This window comes from Mirounga leonina, unplaced genomic scaffold (genome assembly GCF_011800145.1).
Source record: "Mirounga leonina isolate KUSES-001 unplaced genomic scaffold, KU_Mleo_1.0 Mir_413, whole genome shotgun sequence".
NCBI classification, from domain to species: domain Eukaryota; kingdom Metazoa; phylum Chordata; class Mammalia; order Carnivora; family Phocidae; genus Mirounga; species Mirounga leonina.
In genome coordinates, this window is record NW_023270734.1 from 1,693,815 (window position 1) to 1,716,507 (window position 22,693).

Below are 22,693 nucleotides of genomic sequence, written 5' to 3' on the forward strand. Positions count from 1 at the left end.
CAGAGAGTCAACAGATAAAACCCAAAGCAGATACATCAAAACAGCTGAGCAAATATGTTATTAGAGTTACAGAAGTAATAACCACTAATAGAATTAACAGGAACTATTAAAAATGTCTTGCCTCTGGAAAATAAGACTTTTTTTTTTCATTATCAGCGCTTCTCTACCACCTGATTTTTTTCAGCCATGTTCATCCATCACTGTGATATTTAGAAAATAACCATCTAGCGCCAGAGTTGGCAGACTTTTTTCTGCAAATAACCGATGGCAAATATTTTAGGCATTGTGGGCCATAGAGGTCTCTGGCAGCTACATAACTCTGCCATTGTAATGTAAACAATCTGTAAATGGATGGGTGTGACTGTCCCAATAAAACTTTATTTACCCAAACAGGTGGCAAGCCAGCCTCAGCCTTCAGGCTCTAGTTTGCTGAACCCTGATTTAGTCCAGTGTTTCCCAACCTACATACTACAGGATACTCCAATATATTTAAGAGTATTCCTCAAAAAAAAGGGAGAGAGATTCCAGGATCAAAGACTTTAGAAAATGCTAGGTTAAATAAGCCTAAATAGTCTTCTTTACTCCAGGACCACAGCCCTGAATGTGCTGATGAGCTTTGAATACCCAACAGGGAAGTAATCTAGAGTACAAAACATTACTCCAACTTGTCTGAATACATTGAAGGAGCATCAAAGGCCACTGGTGTTCAGTGGAACAGTCTAGGAAACAGTATCATAATCAAATTCCTACCTTGTAAAGATGAATAAATAAGACTGGGCAAGTGGCATGTGACTTGCCCAGCGCTACTTGACTAGATGGTGTCAGAATGGGACTAGGACCAGCCAGCGCAGGGTGCTTGCTGCCTCTCCACAAGGCTGACCAGTGAGGTGCCTAAGGAAGAAATCAGAGCAAAGCTAATAACATCTCTATCCTGAGTGACCTCAGGGGACACACTTCAAAACAATGTAATTACATCAATGCAACAATACTTAAACTTCAAAAAGCTGAAGACTTTGGAGCTAGATTTTATTATTTTCTCTACAAACATCATGATGTAAGCTGAAGTATATGATGAGTCTCATTCACTATGAATCTGTCTCCTCATCTCTAACATGGGGGTAGGGGAGTAAAAACAATAGAAAATAAAAAGGAAAAAAATAAACTTTTCTCTCAACTTTTTTGTGATTCCGGCACATTATTCAGTGGTACTAAGCATACTTTATGTGTTATGGCATATAAGTAACAAGTTCCTGTTGATTAAGCTCTATCTGAACGTAGGACACCATACAAAGCACACAGCATGTGTGTGGGGGATAAAAGCAAGCTGAGAAGGGCCAGGGATAAAAGAAAATGCCTGGGGAAACCTAATTTATGTGGAGATAGTACTGAAATAGGAATCAGAGCAACCTACTTCCAAACTGAAATGTTCAGGATATAAACTGAAAAAAAAAAAAAAAAGAGGAGAAATGCAGTATTTAGCCAGGTGGTCCTGGCAAGGTGGGCTCCAGCAGAATTGGGTATACCTGCTCTGAAAACAACATCCTGGTTCATGAGGTGGTTTCTGACTCTTAAAATGTCATATGTCATTTTCTTTTAATTCACAAATCAACCATCCCGTTTTCTTCATGTTTTTCAGGTGTACTTTCATAGCCTGTGATTATTTTTTTTTTAATTTTTTTATTTTTATGTTAATCACCATACATTACATCATTAGTTTTAGATGTAGTGTTCCATGATTCATTGTTTGTGCATAACACCCAGTGCTCATGCAGAACGTGTCCTCCTTAATACCCATCACCAGGCTAACCCATCCTCCCACCCCCTCCCCTCTAAAACCCTCAGTTTGTTTTTCAGAGTCCATCGTCTCTCATGGTTCATCTCCCCCTCCGATTTCCCCCCCTTCATTCTTCCCCTCCTGCTATCTTCTTTTTTTTTTTCTTAACATATATTGCATTATTTGTTTCAGAGGTACAGATCTGAAATTCAACAGTCTTGCACAATTCACAGCGCTTACCAGAGCATATACCCTCCCCAGTGTCTATCACCCAGTCACCTCATCCCTCCCACCCCACCCCCCCACTCCAGCAACCCTCAGTTTTTTTCCTGAGATTAAGAATTCCTCATATCAGCGAGGTCATATGATACATGTCTTTCTCTGTTTGACTTATTTCACTCAGCATAATACCCTCCAGTTCCAGCCACGTCGTCACAAATGGCAAGAGCTCATTCCTTTTGATGGCTGCATAATATTCCATTGTATATATATACCACATCTTCTTTAGCCATTCATCTGTCGATGGACATCTTGGCTCTTTCCACAGTTTGGCTATTGTGGACATTGCTGCTATAAACGTTGGGGTGCATGTACCCCTTCAGATCCCTACATTTGTATCTTTGGGGTAAATACCCAGTAGTGCAATTGCTGGTTCATATGGTAGCTCTATTTTCAACTTTTTGAGGAACCTCCATACTGTTTTCCAGAGTCATAGCCTGTGATTATTAACAGGGATGGAGTTGTAAAAACATTCTTAGCCAACCTAACTAAGGGGAAGCTACCCCCAAACTCTCACTAATGGTGGGAAAATGCAACGTGTTTCTTCCAGAACCATGGGAATCTACCTCTGCTGACAGAATTCCCATCCAACTACTTCCAGGTTAGATTGCTCCAGAGGTCATCAGTTAGTAGCCCATGGGAAGAGGAAGAGCAATTGCAGCTGACCTACACACCTCACCTTGGCCCTGTCCCAATATTACAACCCACAGACTGTCCCTGAGGTCACAATTCCTACTCTGAGACTTGTCCTAATGGCCTCACACAGTGGGAGATTGTCCAACCCTTGAGGCATGGTCATCAAATCCTTTAGAGACCACTAATTATCCAAGACTTCCTTTGTTACACTCCTAAAATTCCTGGTGCTTGGGGCCAGACTAGGAGGAAGCAGCTGCAGGGCAAGAAAGGTGAAAGCCCATCTAGGTGTTGATACAAGGTCCCTAGATTTAAATGCAAACCAGCCTCTGGCCTGCCCTGCCCGGTACAGTCTGTTTAAAATGGGGCAAGAGCAACTGAGGAACTGAACATTTTAATTAATTTCATTTTTAAAAATTGAAGTGGTATAAAACGTTTCTGCGTTAAACACAAATGTATTGCTTTAACAGGATTACATTTCACTTTAAATACTCTATTGCCTAAGATGGTATTGGTCTATTGCCATGTGTGAGTCTACACGTAAGCATATCGCTGATCTACGTGGTGTTAAGATGATTGACGAATCAATTTAAATGATTTTTTTTCTACACACTCATATACACTGTAATGTGTCTATGTGAATGTTTTATATAGACAGCACAAGTTACAGTGATAATTATGTAACTCCTAATTGGTAAGTAAATCAAAATATGTGTTTTAATTAAATATATAATTTATTTTTCTAGCTTATAAAGTAAATATGATCAAATTTTCAAATTTAAAACAGTCTTACCATTGATATAAAATCAAGTGGAGATACAAAATCTAGTACTATAATTAGAACAGTAAGGGAAAAAAGGGACTGGACAAAATAAAAAATGTCATGATCAATACCAATTGCAATTTGCTGTGGCAGAGAAAAATGAAAAAGCTGTTTATTGCGTCAAACAATCAAAGATGATAAAGCAGACAATTTAGCAGATAATTAAGCAGATTATTAAAGGACAATTTCAGCAAAGACACAGTGAATGTGATACAAAATTTCCTTGCAACAGCCAAAAAGGGATCAGTGAAATTAGTCTCCTGAAATCAGAATTAAATGACCAACAAAAAAATTTTAAATGATTTTTAACAAAATCTGAGCTTATAACTTTGGCCAGCTATAAAACACCTCAGATTCTGGAACAATAACAACAAAACACACACACACACACATATATGGAGAGATGGTAAAAAAAAATGTATTCAGTTATGGAAATTCTGTTAGAAAATTATGAGGAAAAGATTAAAAAATGAAAGATTTTAAATTAAGCAACCAAATAATTGCCCATAGAATACAAGATCTTTCTAATAATATCAAAGATAAATAAATTCAAAAATTTTTTAAATCACAAGAAGACTTCTGTAGCTTTAGATGAGTCGTGCAATATAAGAGACATTGCCAAATTAGTACTTTGGGTGCATTTTTGTCTTAAACGACTTCCAACTTATAAACAATGTTGTCAATTCATAGCTGAAAAAAACGGAACTCATGGCATAGATACTTTTGAATCTTTTCCATCTGTCAAAGAAGAATTTTCACTAGATATGAGAACATAAACCTTCTATCATAATAGTGCTCCAGCTAAGTTGGGACAAAAAATCCAGACTTACTAACCTTTTAAAATAGGAGACTGGTATTTTTCTCTTAGTGCTTCATTCTACTGTTTGATATAAATTTGTAGCTGGTTTTCTAAAGCACAGCCTATGAAAACTGTCATGGGTATCACTGGTAAAATTGTTTAGTATATACACATAAATGTTATGAATTACCATCAGTTTATAGAATTGCTGAAAGAAATGGAAAATAATTAATGCAATAATCATGAGTTCTCTGCAAGCAGATCTTTGGTTGGACTGGAAAAGTTTTACTAAGATTTACCCTGTAGTTAACTCCAGTTCGAGATTTTCTTTTAACAAAAAAATCTTGCCAAATACTCAATAAAGACAAAAAAAAAAAGAAAAAGAAAAAGCAGTGTGATTTTTGTTTTCTCAGAGATATCACACTGCATATCAACAAGCTAAATTGGAAGCTCCAATACAAGAAAAAGCTTATTTATGACCTTGCCAAGCAAGAATGAAAATGTAAATCAAAATTGATACTTTTCATAAATCAAAAATAATGTTTTATGCATTTTCCTAACTTGCATCAATATGCAGAAGATCTAATTGAAATCAAAAGCATTATATAAATTGTCTTCAAAATCCACAAGAAAAACTTGAACACTTTATGGAGATTTTTAAATTTAGAGTTCATTTTTAATTTTGATAATATCCCTTTGAATTTAATCTTAACAATTCTGAGTTGGCATAAGAGTTAATGAATATGTATAACTTAAACAGACACAGCTTTAAAACTGATAAGTTCTTGTTTCAAAAAATGATATCATTTTTTCTAAAAACATTAACTATTTTGTCAATGAAAATGGCAAATATTAAAGAAAAATGGTTTTTGGCACTTGATGCAGTTATTGGAAAACTTAAGTATGTTTGGGACTTTGTTACACAAATCTACTTTTTCAACTATGAATTTTACGAAATCTAAATACAGACCAAGTATTTCAGATGAAAATGTAGTGTCTGAATTTAGATCTGCTATAAGTCTAATATACCCACCAAATTTTAAGACTTAGTGCAATAAAAAAGTCTCATAAATATTTTTATATTGATTACATGTTGAAATGATAGCATTTGGGGTTGAAAGGGTTAAAGAAAATATATTACTGAAATTAACTTCCCCTGGTATCTTTTAATTTTTTCAATGTGACTACTAGAAAATTTAAAATTAGATATGTGGCTCACATTATATTTCTGTTGAATAGTTAGAGACTCTGACTACTCAAGTAGTCTTTTCCCAGAAGCATCAATATCATTGGAAAATTTCTTAGAAACACAGACTCTCAGGCCCCAGCTGAAACCTACTGAATAGAATCGGAATTTTATTAAAAATTCCAGGTTTGGCCAAGATGCAGTAATAGGAAACAGATTTGTGTTTTGCTTGGAACAATAAAAGAAAGAAAGAAGAAAAAACATGTGAAACAATGGTTTTCAGGAGACAGGACATCAGAAAGTAAATGAGGCGAGCCTATGATTGTCTCATCTTATTGTCTTAAGAGATTTCCTGGCAAAGACATAGGAGAGGAGAACAGAGGAAGGGCCCAGTGACTTTCTGAGTTGAGTATACAGAGCTGAGAGTCTTGGAAGACAAAGAGTTTGGAGAACAGAAGGGAGCTGTACACAGAGTGAACTTCAGAATCCTCAGAGTCCCCCTGAGTACTCAGCTGAGTACTGATCAGTGCATGTGTGAGCAAACTACCAACTACCTGTGGCTAGGGGAAAAAATACCAGAAAGGATTAGAGGTAACACTGACTGGTGCTCACAAAGGGCCAAGAACAGTACCTGTTTCCACCAAACAGACTAGAAAACCTCATTAATTCAGAGGCATTCGGTACTCAGGAAGATCTTGCCTCTGTAATGAGGAATAATTAGCCCTAGACTGAGCATTGTTCCAGTCCCACCTAACAAGAATTATAAAGCAAGACATAAAAGAATCAACTGTCTCTGACTAATTTAGCTATGTCCCAAAACAAAACTCAAGAACATTTGTATTAATACAAAAATATCCAGCACCCAAGAAGATAACAATATCTAGCATTCAATAAAAAATTTCCAGGCAAGCAAAGAAGCAGGAAAATTCAACCCCTAATGAGGAGAAATGTCAATCAATTGAAACTGACCCAGGATTAAGACAGATATTAGAATTAGCAGACAAGGACTGGTATTCACAATTTTAAGTAGAGACATGGATATATAAAAACACAAATCCTTGCAGAGATGAAACCTGCAATGTGTGAGATGAACAACACCAGATGGAATTAATGACAGATGGACATCACATACGAAAAAATTAGTGAACTTGAAGACATAGCAATAGAAACACCCAAAATAAAAAATAAAAAATAAGAAAGGAATTAAAAAAAAAAAACAAAACCCAAAACATGAATTAGCTGTGGAGACAGCTCAAGCAACTTAATATATATGTAATTGGAGCCTTCATGGGGTAGAGATGGGACAGAAAATAATATTTGAAGAAAAATTACTAAAAATATTCCAAACCTAATAAAAAGATAACCTCAAAAAAAAAAAACAAGGAGCTTGACTAACCCCAAGCACAAGATACATGAAGAAAAATACACCAAGACACAGCATAATCAAATTGCTCAAAACCAGCAATGAAGAAGAAATCTTAAAAGCAACTGGAGAAAAAGAACACATCAAAGAGGAACGAAGTTAAGGATGACAGCAGATTTTATGTCAAAAAGAGTGCAAATGTCAAGACAGTGAAGCAACATCTTTAAAGAATTGAAAAAAAGAACACTGCCAATCTAGAATTCTATACCCAGCACAACTATCTCTCAAAAATAAAGGCAAATAAGGATTTTATCAGACATATAAAAGCGAAAAGAGCTCAGCAGCAGCAGTCCTGCATAAAAAGAAATGTTAAAGGAAGCCATTTTGAGCAGAAAAAAAAAGACATCCCACAGAAATATGGATAACAAAGGCATGAAGAGCACTGGAAATAGCAATTACTTAACATTTTTTTTCATTATTTAAATATCCTTAAAATAGAAGTGACTTCTAAAACAAAAATAACAATTTATGTGGAGTTAATTACAATATGTAGAAGTAAAATGCATGACAATGGTAATATACAGCCAAGATGGAAGCATACTATTGTAACGTTCCTACATGTGAAGGGGTTTAACATCATTAAGGGTAGACTGTGGTATAAAGATGTAGACTGTAAACCCTAAAGCAACCATTAGAATAATAAAATGGAGAGATATAGTATGGTAACCCATCAAAGGAGAGGAAATGGAAACATGAAAAATATTCAAACAATCCAAAAGAAGGCAGCAAACATGCAAAGAGAATAAAGAATGGGATAAATAGAAAACAGATATTGTCATATTGGAAACATAAAAGCAAGAGCCAATTAAACACTGCCTACAAGAAGTGAAAACAAAGACACAAATAGATTAAAAGTAAAAGGATAGAAGATGACATACAATGATGACACCCATCCAAAGAAAGTTGAAGGGGCTTTAATATCAGACAGGAGATTTTAGAGCAAAGAATATCACCTGGTATGAAAAAGGTCATTTCATAATGATAAAGTGACTAGTTCATCAGGAACATATAACAATCCTAAACATCTATTCACCTTAACAGCTATGCTTCCAAATATATGAAGCAAAACCTGATCAACCAGTAAGGAGAAAGACAAATTCACAAGCACATTCACATACTTCAATACTGCTCTGTCAATATTTAATAGGAGAAATAGAAAAATCAGTTAATACATAAAAGATTTGGATGAGATCCTCCAGTGATCGGAATGCACCCCGAAGTCTGAGAAGCACTGTTCTACACTACTCTCAATGACAGACAGTCCATATTCAGGTCAACTTCTGGTAAATTTTTCTTTTGTCTTCTTACTGGTATCATCATAACTGGTGCTCTTTTGTCTGACTTCTAGGCTAAACAGGAGTTAGAGAAGGTATTTCCAGGAAAGCTAATCTTGAAAAATAAACCAGAGAATTTAGAGATGGTAGAGGTGAAAAATTCTAAACATTTTCATCTTAATGAGCTGGAAGTAATATCAGTCCCACCACTTAGATTCAAATTCCTTGAGATTTAAGGTACTCATCTATAGGACTACACCCTAAGAGCTACTGTGAGGGATTATGTAGACAATGCTTGGCACATGGCCTAACACAGAACACCTGCTCAATAACACATGCTTTTCCTACCTTTTCCACCACACTGACTAATCAGTATGAACACTCCTGATGCAAACCTAAGCTTTCCAGCACATCTGCTTGAGTAATCCCAGAAAGGATAGGGAAGGGAGTAATCACTGAAAATTCTGAGACACCATTCAACTAGCTAATACTTTTCCTTCTAACCCTCAGTGAAGAGCTTTATTTATGGTGGTAATTTACGTTCTTCCAACGGCTGTTGCCTTACATCTCAGAATAGATTAACAGAGAAAGGTTGAGTTGGACACCTTTATAACAAAGCTTCAAATTATGGCAAATATATCAGAAGTAAATATGACTAATCTAATTTTTTAAATCCCATTGGAAAATCTCTATCACTTGTTACTGACTGAAATCAAGAGTGGTAAAAACAGGGACAGAAGTCAGAAGACCTGGCTTTCAAGCCAGACCCTGCTATCTGCTTCCTTTATCATCTTGAGTAGAACATTTTTCTTTGTGGGCCTTAATTTTCTCATATAGACAAGAAAGATAAGACAAGCTCTGTTCATCTTATAGAGTGTAAAAAGAATTAAAAGGAGATGCATGTGAAACCATAAAACATACGTAAGTGCAAAGTATTATTTTCAATGATTGAGGTAATTGGAGGGGGTATAGCTGTTAAACATTGAGCTACTAGTTTTTTCTCCTTTTTATTTATTTATTTATTTATTTATTTATTTATTTTTAAGATTTTTTTTTTTTTATTTGACAGAGAGAGACACAGCGAGAGAGGGAACACAAGCAGGGGGAGTGGGAGAGGGAGAAGCAGGCCTCCCGCCGAGCAGGGAGCCCGATGCGGGGCTCGATCCCAGGACCCTGGGATCATGACCTAAGCCGAAGGCAGATGCTTAATGACTGAGCCACCCAGGTGCCCCAGTTTTTTCTCCTTTTTAGACGTATGCACTCAATATGGTATGAGCAACCATGAGTTTTTAAAACTCAAAAATTTCCCAAATTACTACTTAAAAGTTTTCTCTGCAAGTAATAAAGGAATGTAACAACAAGAAAATGTTTGAGTAACTCATCCAAGACTATATCATGAAGCCCTAGGAGTGAAGAAATTCTGGCTTAACACTGACCCAAACCTTCCCCCCAAAAAAAACCTTACTAGAAAGTTAAGAAAAGAGTGGCAATGTTATAGTTAATAAAGCTAGAAAGAAACAAACAGTGGCTGTGGCCTTTGGAAGATGCACACATTAAAACAACAACCACAATCAGTGTTTTCACAATGAGCTGGCCACAAATCTGGAATAATCAATGTCTTTAGCAAAGAGCAGGCAAATGCTTGAATCGATCCTCCAAGCCCAACATGGACTGAGGGTACTAAAAACTCCAGCCCTAAATTGTAGTTAATTCTTAAATTAATTCTTAATTCTTAAAATTTTACTACATTAGCATCAAGCTGCTCTTCTGGAATCCTCTGTTATACGGGTGACCTTCATTGTGATTAACTACCATGGAGTTATTGGCTCAGTGCACTGGAAAGTAAGTGTGACCTTAGAGTTGGAAGATCCATATTTAAATCTCAATCCTGTCACCCACTAGATAAATGATTTTGCCCAGTCATTGTACCTCCATGAGTCTCAAAACTCTTCCATAAAATGCAAATAATACTACTTACCTCACGTGGTGGTGGTGATTACATGACATTAGTTATGTGAAAGTGCCTAGCACAGTGTCCTGCCCATAACAGTGCTCAGAAATATTTATAAACTTGAATAAGCACCTCTTGCATTAAATGACGATTATTCACAATGAGTCTTTTTCGTAGTACTTTAACTGAAACGTCCAAGTATTCACTGTTAAGAAGACTTTTCTCTTAGCAAGAGCTGTATGTCCTACCAGACTATGAATGATATCAGGGAATAATAATCATAATCATAAAAATCCTAGGAAAAAAACATCTTGAGAGGGAAAAATTCTGTCATACTATGCAATCTTTTCATCTTTTAACTGTCTCCACTTTCCTGTCTATACTGAAACTAAAACATTAAATCACAGGCAGGTGTCCTCAGGTTTACCACACTTGGCGATGATAACTAACTTGGTTAGCCCAACCACAATGGAGGCAACTCTCCCACAGCTCATTAACTCTCCCCAGTTATCCCAAGAATTGATAACAATGGGGAAACCATTTGGAAAATACAAGATGAAACAGAAAAGCCATTCTTAGGTAACAATCGGGAATCCCTGTGAACTTGGCAATCAAAGAGGATAAAAAGCTTGGAGGAGAAAAAGGTGTGGGTGATGATTATGTAAACATAGCACTGAACTTTTGAAAGCCAACTTCCAACTGAAATGGGAAGTGATTGAGAAGAACAGGTGTATTGGAGACCCAGTTATGCAGGTAGGAAATAGGAGTGGGTTTATCAATGTTACTAGTTCTAAAATGAGATAAGATGCTACTATTTGAACCTAGAACCAGTATCTGTGCTCAGAATGAAAGTGGGTTTTCCATAATAAGTTTGCAGTTTCCTCTAAGGTGTGTGTGTGTGTGTTTTAAGAAGCCTAGACGCTAGAGATGGAACTAATTTGTTAATGGGAAAAAAAAAAAAACAACACAGCACTTTCACTGCCTGCTATAACGAGCTTGTGTTTTCTTCCAACACTCTGAGAACCAAATGCAGCAAAAAATGCCATGCAATGAAAACTTTTAGTTTTTTAAATAAAATGATGAGGAAGTTTTTTTTTTAAAACACACACACACACACACACACAGATGTTGGGTTTACATAAATAATCAACCAAAACATTTTCTACCATATAACTTTCTTGTCAAGCATATATTTTTCTTTTTCCTGGAAACTCAATGTCAGAAGTATATGATGATAATGACTGTTTTTCAATAGATAATTGGATAATTCTGGGGTCAGAATAAAAAAATATATAAATCTCATCTTATATCAAATTCATTTTTAGGAACAGGGTGGAAATAGTCTAACATTGTTTGAAGTAAGTTATCTCTGTACTTGAGCTCATGGTCTATCAATTTTTTCAGGGATGTAGGTTCTTAACCTTATTCTTAGAGCTTTTGGACTTAAAACCCAATGGACTAAAAGTTGCAGTCTTTTTTTTTTTAAAGCATGTTTACTTCCAAATATTCAGGCATGGAATCTCCTCATTCTGGTACATAGTTTAAGGACAGAGTTCTTTCTACTTGCACTGCTATCAAGAGCTACATCTGAAACAGGACATATAGACATAGCCCTAAAGCAGAGTGTGTTTGTCCACATTTCTTCTTGAGCCCCAGAGTGATTCACTCTAAAGAAGGCTGCCCATTGTCCTCAGATACTCTCTCTAGAAGAAGGCAGGATCCAACTTCCCCTTTGAGCTTCACCTTTTCTTAAAGAGTGGTAGATTACCTCCACCTGCCCAGCCGGTATTCTTACAATCACACCTGAGTTTTGTCAGAAACACAGACTTGTCATCCTTAAAAGGCAGAAAAGGGGGAGATTAAGCCAGGTAGCCTACATCCTCCTGGATGTGAAGATGAGACTCCTGAGAGCCTGTCGGTGTGCACTGATATGCTTCTCCTTCATGAGGAAATAACTCTTTCCTTCAACAGGCCTGAAATAGAACCACTTTCCTCACCCAAACACAGCTGAGAACAGCAAGGCAGAAACCAGAGGCTGTTGGCTACGATGTCCAGCACCAAGAAGAAGTGGAGAGCCGTGGGGTACAGTCCCTCCAGGGTGACAGTAAGCCTGGCAACCAGTTTCTGCAAAGCTTGGCAGAAGGAAAAGAAAGCCTCTTTAGAAATACAGTTGGCAAAACACTGAATATAAAGGATACTCTGAGCAACTGCATAATTACAGACTCAGAAAACTGGATCCCCATAGTATATCCTTTGTATGTCAGTGGAGTAGTCTAGACCCCCCTGCACATCCTTTAACAAAACGGCTCTCTAGGCTTCCTTCTTCCTTCCTTTACAGCAGTGATGGAGATGGATGGAGAGGGAAAAGTAAACCCAGGAAGATACGTACTCCAACTTATTGCCTAAGGTTTATGACTTTGGATCTGAGTTCAAACCCAGATATTACTACTTACTGTGTTACCTCATTTGAGGTACTTAACCCCCAGGGTTTCAACTTCTAAGACTGTGCCGATGACAAGAGGTACGACATGTCAAGCCCTCGGCGGGGGGCCTGGCACGTGGTGTACCCAATCCACGACACTCCTATCAGCGGGAGCCCCACCCCCACCACTGCGTCTTCTGTGTCTCCGTTAAGCCTGGAACATGCATCCATCACAACACCTCTGACACTTTCCTATGCTTTTGTGCTGACAATGCATCTCCAGATTGTAAGCCCTGTGAGGGCAGTGTTGACACTATATCCTCGGTACTGAGCATGTGCACATACACGCATAAGCTTGCATGCACACACACATGGGCGTGTGCACACATGCACACACACACACACACCCCACTATGAGGTTAACAAATGTTTGCTGGACAAACAAGTGAATGAATGAACAGATTACTGGGTTACTTTCATTGTTTATTACTATATAATTCCAGTTTTAAAAACCTTTCTCCAGATGTTGTTACAGATGACTAACTTGTCTAGGTTAACTGAGCCTGCTGACCACAGGTAGATTCCAACTAAAGCAGCATCCCTCGGTCTGAGTGAACTACAGTCTGTACTAACACAAACTCCTATCCCAGTGCTATAAACAGATTCCCATATCTAACTCCCCTAGATTAGATTTCCATAACTGTGCTCCTTTCTAATTGGGGAGTTCTAGAACCAAACTCCATTTTGGCACAGGTAAGCATCCTTTCACTTTTTTCAGAATTTTAAAAAAGGAGAGCAAGAAGAAATGTTAATGAAGTCGTTAGCATACACACACACACACACAATTTCAGAGAAAATGCAGTGAGCAAGTACCAGGTGGGAGGACTCCAGAGCTCATGGCAAACACTGCCAAACAGAGGCCACACCAGCCACGGATGTTATCCCTGAAGCTCTGGCTCAAGGCAGGGCAAGAACATCCTTTCCCACCTCCTCTCAACAGCCAATCCGCTCCTTTCCTCACTCTGAGGATACCCCACCTCCTTCATAGCTTTAGAGAGAAAACTAAAGGTTCCTAAATCCAGGATCTCCTCAGACTTACTCTCCAGTATCTTTTCATGGACATAGAATCACTGCTTGGAAATACCCCGGAGGAGCCTCTAGAACAAGAGGCCCAGCACAGTCTTAATACACCCATGACTTACACACAAGCCACACTGGCCACAAAGCACAAAATACCTTCCAAGATCTTTCAGAAATATAATTTGGAAAAAAAAAAAGTAAACATTAATTCTGCTCTATGTAGGAACAATTTCCATTTGCAAGGGAAAGTTTATCCAAAAACAAGCCCATGTTTCAGTTACTTTCAAGGTCCTGCCATGTGAATGAAAAGCCAAAATAAATTTCAAATCATTTTCCCCAAAGTTCTAGCCTTTGAAATGCCCTCACTTGACCGGTTTCAAAACTGGTGTTTCCAAGTTTCAATTCCAAAGAACCATTTTTTTTTTTAAGATTTTATTTATTTATCTGACAGCAAGAGACACAGCGAGAGAGGGAACACAAGCAGGGGGATTGGGAGAGGGAGAAGCAGGCTTCCCACGGAGCAGGGAGCCCAATGTGGGGCTCGATCCCAGGACCCTGAGATCATGATCTGAGCCAAAGGCAGATGCTTAACGACTGAGCCACCCAGGCACCCCGAACCATTTTTTTTTTAAGGCAAAGTTTCCTCTGAATAAAAACTGCGATCGAGTATATTTAATGTGATTATTATACCTGACGCAGGTGACAGCCAAACGGGACTGGCTCACAACAGAGGCAGAAGGAAGAGTCTGCAAATGGTAAATAGCAAACGAGGAAGAAGGAATCTACCTCTTAAGAAGCACTGTCAAAAAAAGGGGAGGAAGAACTGTAACTTCGAACATTGCTTAGAGAGTAAATCCTAAAAGTTCTCATTACAAGGAAAAATAATTCTGCAGCTACGTGCGGTGATGGATGTTGACTAGACTTACTGTGGTCACCATTTAATCTATCCAAATACTGAATCGTTATCCCGTATACCTGAAACTAAGATAGTGTTGTATGTCAATTTTATCTAAATAAAAAATTGAGAGGGGGAGGGAAAAAGAAAAAGAACAGGAGAAGAGAGCAAGAAAGCAGGGCAGCCCCGAGAGAGACAAAGACACAAAGACCCGCACTGGAAGCCGGGGGCAGTGCAGACACAAAGAGGCAGCGTGCAGAGGAGGGGCCAAAACGGGGCGGCCTGATCAGCAGGAGGAGAAGCTGACAGCAGTCATCAGAAAGGATAGCCTACCCCGCGTCAAAGAGCAGGCTGGATGGTGGGGGGAAGCAATTAAATACCAATGACAGATGGAGATAAGGGTATCCAAGGCAAAGTGTCCCTAAGACACTTGAAACCAAGGGCTGCCGGGAGGTGGCTGGGCAGCCGCAATGGAGGGAGCAGGAGGGGTAGCATGTCAAAGAGGAGACACGGGGTCCCAGGATGAGGAGAACTCTGCCAAAGTCTGGGGGCCGGAGGAACGGCTACTGGGATGTGCGTGGGGAGCAGGCCTGTGGCTGCACAAGAAACACTAGAGAAGTCCTGACCGAAGGAGACGCCCTCCACAGCTCAGCAGCTTCTTCCTCCTCCAGGGAAAGAGTCACTTCTAACCTCTCTGGAGCCCAGTGCCGAAGGGGCAACATGGTCCCCGTGACCAAGGGCTGCTGGCTCATCGTCCAACAGTCCCCCGGTGGAAAAGACCAGACAGGTTAAGATGGCATCCACCCATCCCAGTGGATGTATCTGGAATCCACCGGGCAGGGTGTAGCACTCCACACCATTAAACAGGAATAACCACTTGGACAGACTCATCTTCTGAAAGGAGCGGGGCTGGCTGAAGACAGATGATGGGTCCAACAGCCATGTCGGACCTCTCTATGTGGCTATGTACCTGTGCATGCCGGTATGTGTGTGCACGTGTGACGGGAAAGAGGGATGCGTGTGTCAGAAAGCCGGCAACTGCACTTGAGAGCCAAGACTTAAAACTGCAATATAAGAACAATTTTAATGTGCAGCAAAACGTAATGAGGAAGAGAGTCGCCCCAGGTAAAGAACCCGGTGAATAGCCCAATGAGGACCATGGCAGTGGGGACACACACAATGAAGCCTCAGGAAGGGGGCGGCTCCGCCTCCTGCTTGGTACAAGTTGATCCTTCCAAGACTCAGCCAGTGAGAGCTCGGAGCTGTGAGTTGGGAGATTTTTCCGTTCCAATCCCAGCCCAGGCAAGGCCCTCGACGGCTGAGCCTCAGTTTCCTCTTGTGCAATACAGAGCCGCCTGGCCATCAGCCCTGAGAACCAAACAGAGCTCTTGAAAATCTCAATGCAAATGGCAGTAAAACCAACTGAAAGCTGAAACACTGCACAGTTCGAGTACTGCTGTGAAAAAGGGACCAAGTAAGAGATATGTGGACGTGTAGATGGAGCACAGAGGGGATTAAGGGTTTAGAACCATGGGTCTAACTCAGCAACTATGAGTCGCCCAGGGACCTGAAGCAGCAGTGGTTTCCAGTGCAAGAGCCCTAAGAGGTAGAAGAGCTTCAGGCTGGGTTTTATACATGTCCAAGTGAATATGGCTTATTTTATAACCTTTTATAGAACAAAGGGATTGCAGCTGACTGATCCTAATAAAGGGCTGTGATTTATGCTGTTACTCCTAAAGAGCATTTATTCACTTCCATGCACAGTGATGAGGAGGGCAGAAGGCTTCTGAGTCCTGGGCAGGAGTCAGGGCCCAGGGAGGCTCTCTCCACACACACAAGGCCTTGTCTCTCTAGTACATGCACCCCACATGTGATAAACCACAGAATGCCCAGTCCATCTTCCTGCACACAGATTCCCCTTCTCGGATTTTAAATGGTGCGTCACCTTGGTACTCTGGCTTATCCGAGCTGCCATGATTACAACACCAACATGATTACACAAAAGGTACTGTCTCCTACCACAGCCCACATACAGCACAGGTTTAGTCTGTTGTTTCTGAACTGTAAATCCAGCCAGGGCTGGGCTCAAGCCCTTCTTCATCTTTATAGGTTCTCCAGGCCTGCCACATTGTAAACACTCAACAGAAGATTTGCTGAATTAAACCAAAGAGCCAGATCATCTTGGATAAGTAACAACTTGTGGGAAACTCAAGTTTTGTCATGGATAAGATAAGGGATGTGGGCAAAACACCATCCAGCTCTGGCAAATGCAAAATAACCCAATATTCTGAAAACAAAAAAAGCACTGTCTGAATACACATTGTCTTTTTTATATACTTCATGCAAAAGAAATATGTATGTAATTAAACCTGATTCATATGTCTAATTCAAAATACATTTTTAATATTAGACCCATCCCTTTGTTAGTCAATGAAACACAAAAGCTGTGTGGGTTTTAAGTATGAAAAAACTATACATACTGGTTATCCCTGAAAAAATTTGTTCAAAAAAAAATGTTAATTCTGACATTTCCTTTTAAACGTTCTCCCCTGAAAGACTGTATCTAGAATAACACTGACCTAACAGAAATAAGACTATTGACAATGGCTACAGTTTAACAAAGGCGTCTGGATTTTTACCTTCCTTGGTTACTGCACAAAAGCAGCAAATGTAAGTACAGTTGCCCCAGCAGCTGGTAAGTTCTCTCCCATATGCAAAGAAGTTGTGAAACAGCTGGGGAATGCAAGATGCTTTTGAACAAGCTGCTATGTGATCCAAAATAACGCGCTGCCTGGCTGCCTGTTCAGCTGCCTGTTCATCTTCTGTACAATGGAAGCGACAGTCCAGGGCAGGTCTGGCGCATGCCCTGCAGCTGCTTCTTTCTTTGCAGCAGGGACCCAACAAGTGGCTACAAATGGAGTAAGATGCACAAAAGCGGAAACCTTGCTCCCAACCCTTTGCATGCTGTCACACGGTTACGCGTGCAGCTCATTTCCCAGGGTGGGAGAAAGCTGCATTTTATACCCAAATGTAAAACCTCTCTGATGCTTTAAATGGCAACCCCTCCCTGTACTCCAGACCCATGCACTTCTTGGTGACAACCTTCCCAGTTAGGGTGGTGTTTGATGACATTATAGGGTTTCTGGTGCTTTTGCTCATGACCGATTGTTTAAAAGATAAACGCACAAGAAAAATCCACAGCTACACACTAGCAATGTTAAAGAGGTCTTTCCAAAACAACCTGGCATAAAAAAGGATTTCTCCACTTGTATTTGCTAAGTTTAAAGCTTTTGGGCTTTCTAACATAGGAACTAGCTCTACTGGTTGTTCACTAGTTGTTCAGCCTGAGCATGGCCTTACTTCTTTGTATCAGCTTCCAAGTTACAGTCCAGCCATTTTCAGATCATACATCATTTACCATATTTAAGCAAATATTTTTGAAATGGTATCTCAAACGCTCCTCCCTTCCCCACCAATCTGGTGGCTCACCTTTAAACAGACTCCAGAAAAATATCCTATTTTCCAGAGAAATGTTCCCTCTTGCCAAGACTGGGCCAGCACAAGTTTCAAAGAAGCGGATATTTTTCTTCAGTGTTATAAAGGGCGACTGAATGAGCAAAGAGAATAGCTTCCCTTGCTCCAGTGTGTCTGGTTTTGCGTTTGTTTTTTTCTTTAAGTCCTGTCATCCTAGCCATTAGGATACTGGCTTCAAATTTAAAGGAAAGATAAATGGCTAGAGGACTGACCACAAAATTATACAGTGGTAAAATTAGGAAGAAAGCCCTACAGTTCCGGAGCCCCCTGTAAATTCCTTGGGCAACTAGACAGAATTTTCCATCACTACCAACCCCACCTCCCAACCGCTGATTCCAAAAGAGGAATCACTCACTGCATTGCATGGCAGTATTAACTAAGAAGAATAGCAAGTTCAAGGCAAATATCAATGAACTATTTTACCTCTTTGGAGGAGACAAGGAAAGAGAGAAAGAATCTGTTCTTAAACATCATGGTTATTAACATTTGTTGAATAGCTACCATGTGCTAGACTCTGTGCTACTAAGTACTTTATATAGATTATCAAATTTAACCCTCATAGCTTCAAAGCAGGAGGTGCTATTATTATCCCTGTCTTAGAAGAGGAAAACAAAGTTCAGAGAGGCTGAGCAACTTGCCCAATATTGCAGAGCTATAAATGGTGGAGGTGGCATTTCAAGCCTGCCATTGTGATTTCAGATGCTTGCCCTTAATCATCATGCCTCGCTGTCTCCCCAACTGGCATTGCCCTGGGACGTTCTGAGTCACAGACTGTCATTCCAGAGTTTAAAACCACATCTTTCTTAAAGGCAATGCATTTTAAGAACATTCAAGACAATAACAACAGCCCCTATTACAAACCTGAGCTCAATGATGCATAAATGTGCACAGATAAAATCATGTTGTTGGATGCTGAAAAGGCATTTGAGTTTTAACTCATTAGGCAGTTAATTAAGGTTGGCCATATTTCCAAGGCAGACTTAATGTTACACACATATCCAGCACGGTGGCCAAGTCACACCACTTAAACAGGGGAGGAACTGCAGCTCTTGCAACAGGGAAGGGAAACAGATTCATGCCATGTGGAGCTTCCACCTCAGGCCCACCTGCCTCATGAGACACCGCAAAATGCAGAGGAGAGCTATTTCTGACTCTCTTTGGAGTTGTCAGAAAATTCTAAGGATTTCTGGAAGAAGCCTTAGAAACCTTAAACTTAAAGAGTTGGTTTAGTTTTGGTGCTGGTCCTAACAAAAGTCAGCAAGATGTAGAAAGTCCGCCTAACCCTAATGCCTAACATCACCAAACCCCAACCTGGGCTTATAGCACATACCGTGACTCTTTAATCAGCAATCAATAAACAACTCTTCAGTATCAGCCTTTGCCAAAGACACTGGGAGGAGCAAAGTACTCTTAAGAGCAAGCCAGACTCTTTAAGCTTCAGTTTACTCATCTGTAAAATAAAAATAACCGCCTCGGAGAAGGAGAATGGTGAAGATCCTTCCAAAGTGTGTGTGAAGAGTCTCTCATCCACTAGCCACTTTATAAAAACCAGTTCCTGCCCTTTCCTTACTACAGAAGGGAGTGGAGGCAGATAAGAAAGCATGTGAATTCTATCCATTGATTACTGGGGGGTATGGTTTCACATCGGAGCAGAGTGCCCTGGGTTTTTCTTCAGCACCTCCTCGTCTCACGTCCAGAGCCCCGAACGTCTGGTGCGCGGTGGAGATGTTGCCCAGGCCACTTCAGGGACAAGACTTGTGCACAGGCTGGGTTTGCCTAAGTTCCCACAACCTCCGGGAAAACAAGGAGCCCTCTTTATTTCCCCTGCCACCCTTCTCCCCTATTGCACGAGGAACTTCCTGGTGCAATAAGCTGTCAGACTTCACCAGAGCTGTAATGCCTTCGTCAGAAGCGCTTAACCCCGCACCTGACCCAGACTGCGGCCTGGACTGGAGCCTCCCGGCCGCTCACCCACAGTAATACAATTACCGCCTTCTGGAGCTCGGCTCAGGGTGCCGGCGGCTGCCGGCGGTCCCCGGGGGCCTAAACCACTCCCTTCCGGGAGCCCGCACGCCACCCGAATCTGCAGGGAGGGGCGTGGACTGGCGGGCTGGCCTGGCGCGCCGCGCGGGGACTTCAAACCCGCGCGGGCCCTGCGGAGGCGCGACCCTGGCACCGGAGGAGGGGCGCGGGAGCCACGGCAGCTCTCGCCACTCGCCCGTGCAGTCGGGAGAGGAAACGGGCAGTGTCGCAGTTCTGAACACTCGCGTGCACCCCACCCCCCGGGTCGCCCCCCTTCCCCGCCCCTCCTCCCAGCGTAACGGGCCACGGAGCTAACTTCCCGAAACTCCGCAGAGGGAAATCCTGCCCCGGCCCGCACCTCGGGGCGGGCGGGCGCGCGCCACGGCGCGCTGGGGACGGAAGTGGGTGGGAGCAGTGGCCGCGCCGCGCCTTTGTTACTGCTCCGGGACCTCGCGGGCCGCCGGGAGCACCCCATCGCAGCAGCCGGCAATCGGCCGCCTGCTCCCAGGTTCCCGTCGCCGACCCGGGCAGTACCGCCCAGAGCCAGAGTAAAAGTGGCCCCACCTCCGGCCCCCGAGAACGGCGCGCAGCGGCGCGTCCTAGTGTCTGCCGGCCTTAGTCTACGCTGCCGTTCCCTGCCCTGGGGCCACCGCGCGGAGGGACGTTCCTCACCTTCCTGAGCTTTCCCCAGACCTCTGGGTGGCAGAATCGCCGCTTCCCGGCGGACAGCGGCTTGGCAGCCCCAGCTTCTCAACAGCGCCACGGCCACTCCCTGCCTCCTTTCACAGAGCGAGGATCGGGTCCCCCCTCTCGGGATGATTCACTACGCTCCTTACCTGGAGGCTCGAACAAGTCCCCTCCCCTCCGCCGGCCCGCGCAGCGATCGGGAGCTGGCGCCCTCTGCCGGGCCACCAGCGGGAGCAGCCGCGGGACCGAGCGAGGAGCAGGACAGAGGGTCGGAACCTGGAGCCCACCCGAGCGCAGGACCCCCGCACCCAGCACCGACGGTCATCCCTTCCCGAGCAGTGGCCAGCGCGCCGGGGCCATCCTGGCCGCCGTGCCGGTGCTGAGGCCAGACCCCAGGGGAAGAGGACCAGAGCTGTCCTCGCGCCCCCGGGCCACTGGGCGCGCCCGGAGTCCCCCACTTGAGGGCCAGCCGGTGCAGCCCCGCCCCCAGGGGTGTCCCAAAGAAACCACCATGAATCGCGTCTGCACGTCTAGTTTTAAAACACTGGAAAAGCAGTTTTACTGAGGGAAAACAAAGTTTGTGTCTTGTATCTCAGTAGCCTTCTCCTGCTCGAATTAAAGAGGCGGAGGGGAGGGCGGTGGCCCGTCACACACACACCCTCCCCCGGGTCCTAGGGCCAGGAAGCGGCTTGGGGTGAGCTCCAGGCGTATCCGCAGCCCCGGGCCACCGGCGCTCTTGGGTGCCGGTGGAGCCCTGGGTCTGGCTTGGGGCTGGAGGCCGGGGCCGCCGTGTCACTCACCCGGCCGGGAGGAGTGGCTGTCCGAATGACTCGCGCTTTCGCCAGAGTAAACACACGAGCGGCAGGTTAGCCGATCCCCTCCCCCCCGACCCCCCCGCCACCGGTCCTGAGTGAAACTTTGCAGGGCGACCAAGAGGAGGGGCAGGGGAAACCTACACGCGAGGGCCCGCGTCCCACCACGGGGCGCCCGCACACTCACACTCCAACTTCACAGCCCCACTCACCCGTTCGGCTCGCCCGCCGCGGTCGCCCACCTGCCGGGCGGGCCCCCCTCCCCCCGCACAAAGTTCCCCGCGGCGACGAAGGTGGCGGTCGCCCCGCAGCGGCGCCGGGCGGGGAGGCGCACACTGGCGCGGGACCTCGGCGACCGCGGCACCGTCCCCACACTAGCTGGCTCTCGGCGAGGGGCCCGGCAGACTCGCCGCCGCAGCCGGAGCAGAGCAAGTTGCGAGGCAGGCCAGGGCCGACCGGGAGCCTCGGTTCCCGAGCGCGGACGCGCGAGTCCCGGCGCGGCAGGCGGGCGCCGGGTATCACTCGTAGGGCCCCCGGGTGTCGGCCGCCGGGCGCTCTGAGTGGCTCGGACGGCGCGCCAGGCCGGCGGGGCGGCGCGACCCACCCCCTCGGCGCGCTCCCGCCCGGGCCCGGCCCGCGGACGCGCGCAAGCGCACACGCCCGGCGGCGCCGGGGCTCCCCGGACTCTCGCTCGCCGCCCTCCATGCCGCCCGGGGCCCGGAGGGGCGCCGCTTACCCTTAGAGACCCGAGCGGCCGCTCTGAGTTTGAGCCGTTCGCGGGATAAAACCCACCAACGCGCGCGAACGTTGCAGTCGGTAGAGCTCTGGGCCGGTTGTCAAGGAGACCGCCCTTGTCGGCCCCGTCACAACTGGGAAGTCTCCCGGCCCCCTCCCCCCGCCCAGAGGCGCATCTGGACGGGGGACCGTGCCCTAGCTCAGTGGTTCTCACACTTGACACTTCAGCCAATCACAGTCCCCCGAGATTTGTTAAAACACGGCTTGTTTTTGCCTCCCCCACCTCCCCCTCTTTCTCCCCTTTCTGATCCTTTTAGTCTAACGAGGGCCCGAGAATTTGCGTTTCTAGGTGATGCTGAGGCGG

General features: G+C 43.5%; 1 protein-coding gene across 2 annotated transcripts in view; it reads right to left on the bottom strand.

Annotated features, from left to right (window-relative positions):
• Nucleotides 1-22,407, bottom strand: part of SVIL (supervillin) — a 229,085-nt gene extending 206,678 nt beyond the window's left edge. The window contains exon 1 of one of the 2 annotated variants that reach the window (XM_034987201.1): nucleotides 22,331-22,407. The gene's annotated coding sequence lies outside the window, so the exon portion shown is untranslated. Of the gene's footprint in view, nucleotides 1-21,806; nucleotides 22,102-22,330 lie in introns of those variants that run through there. The other variant, XM_034987197.1, reaches the window with a different exon arrangement.
• Between the last annotated feature and the right edge of the window lie 286 nt (nucleotides 22,408-22,693).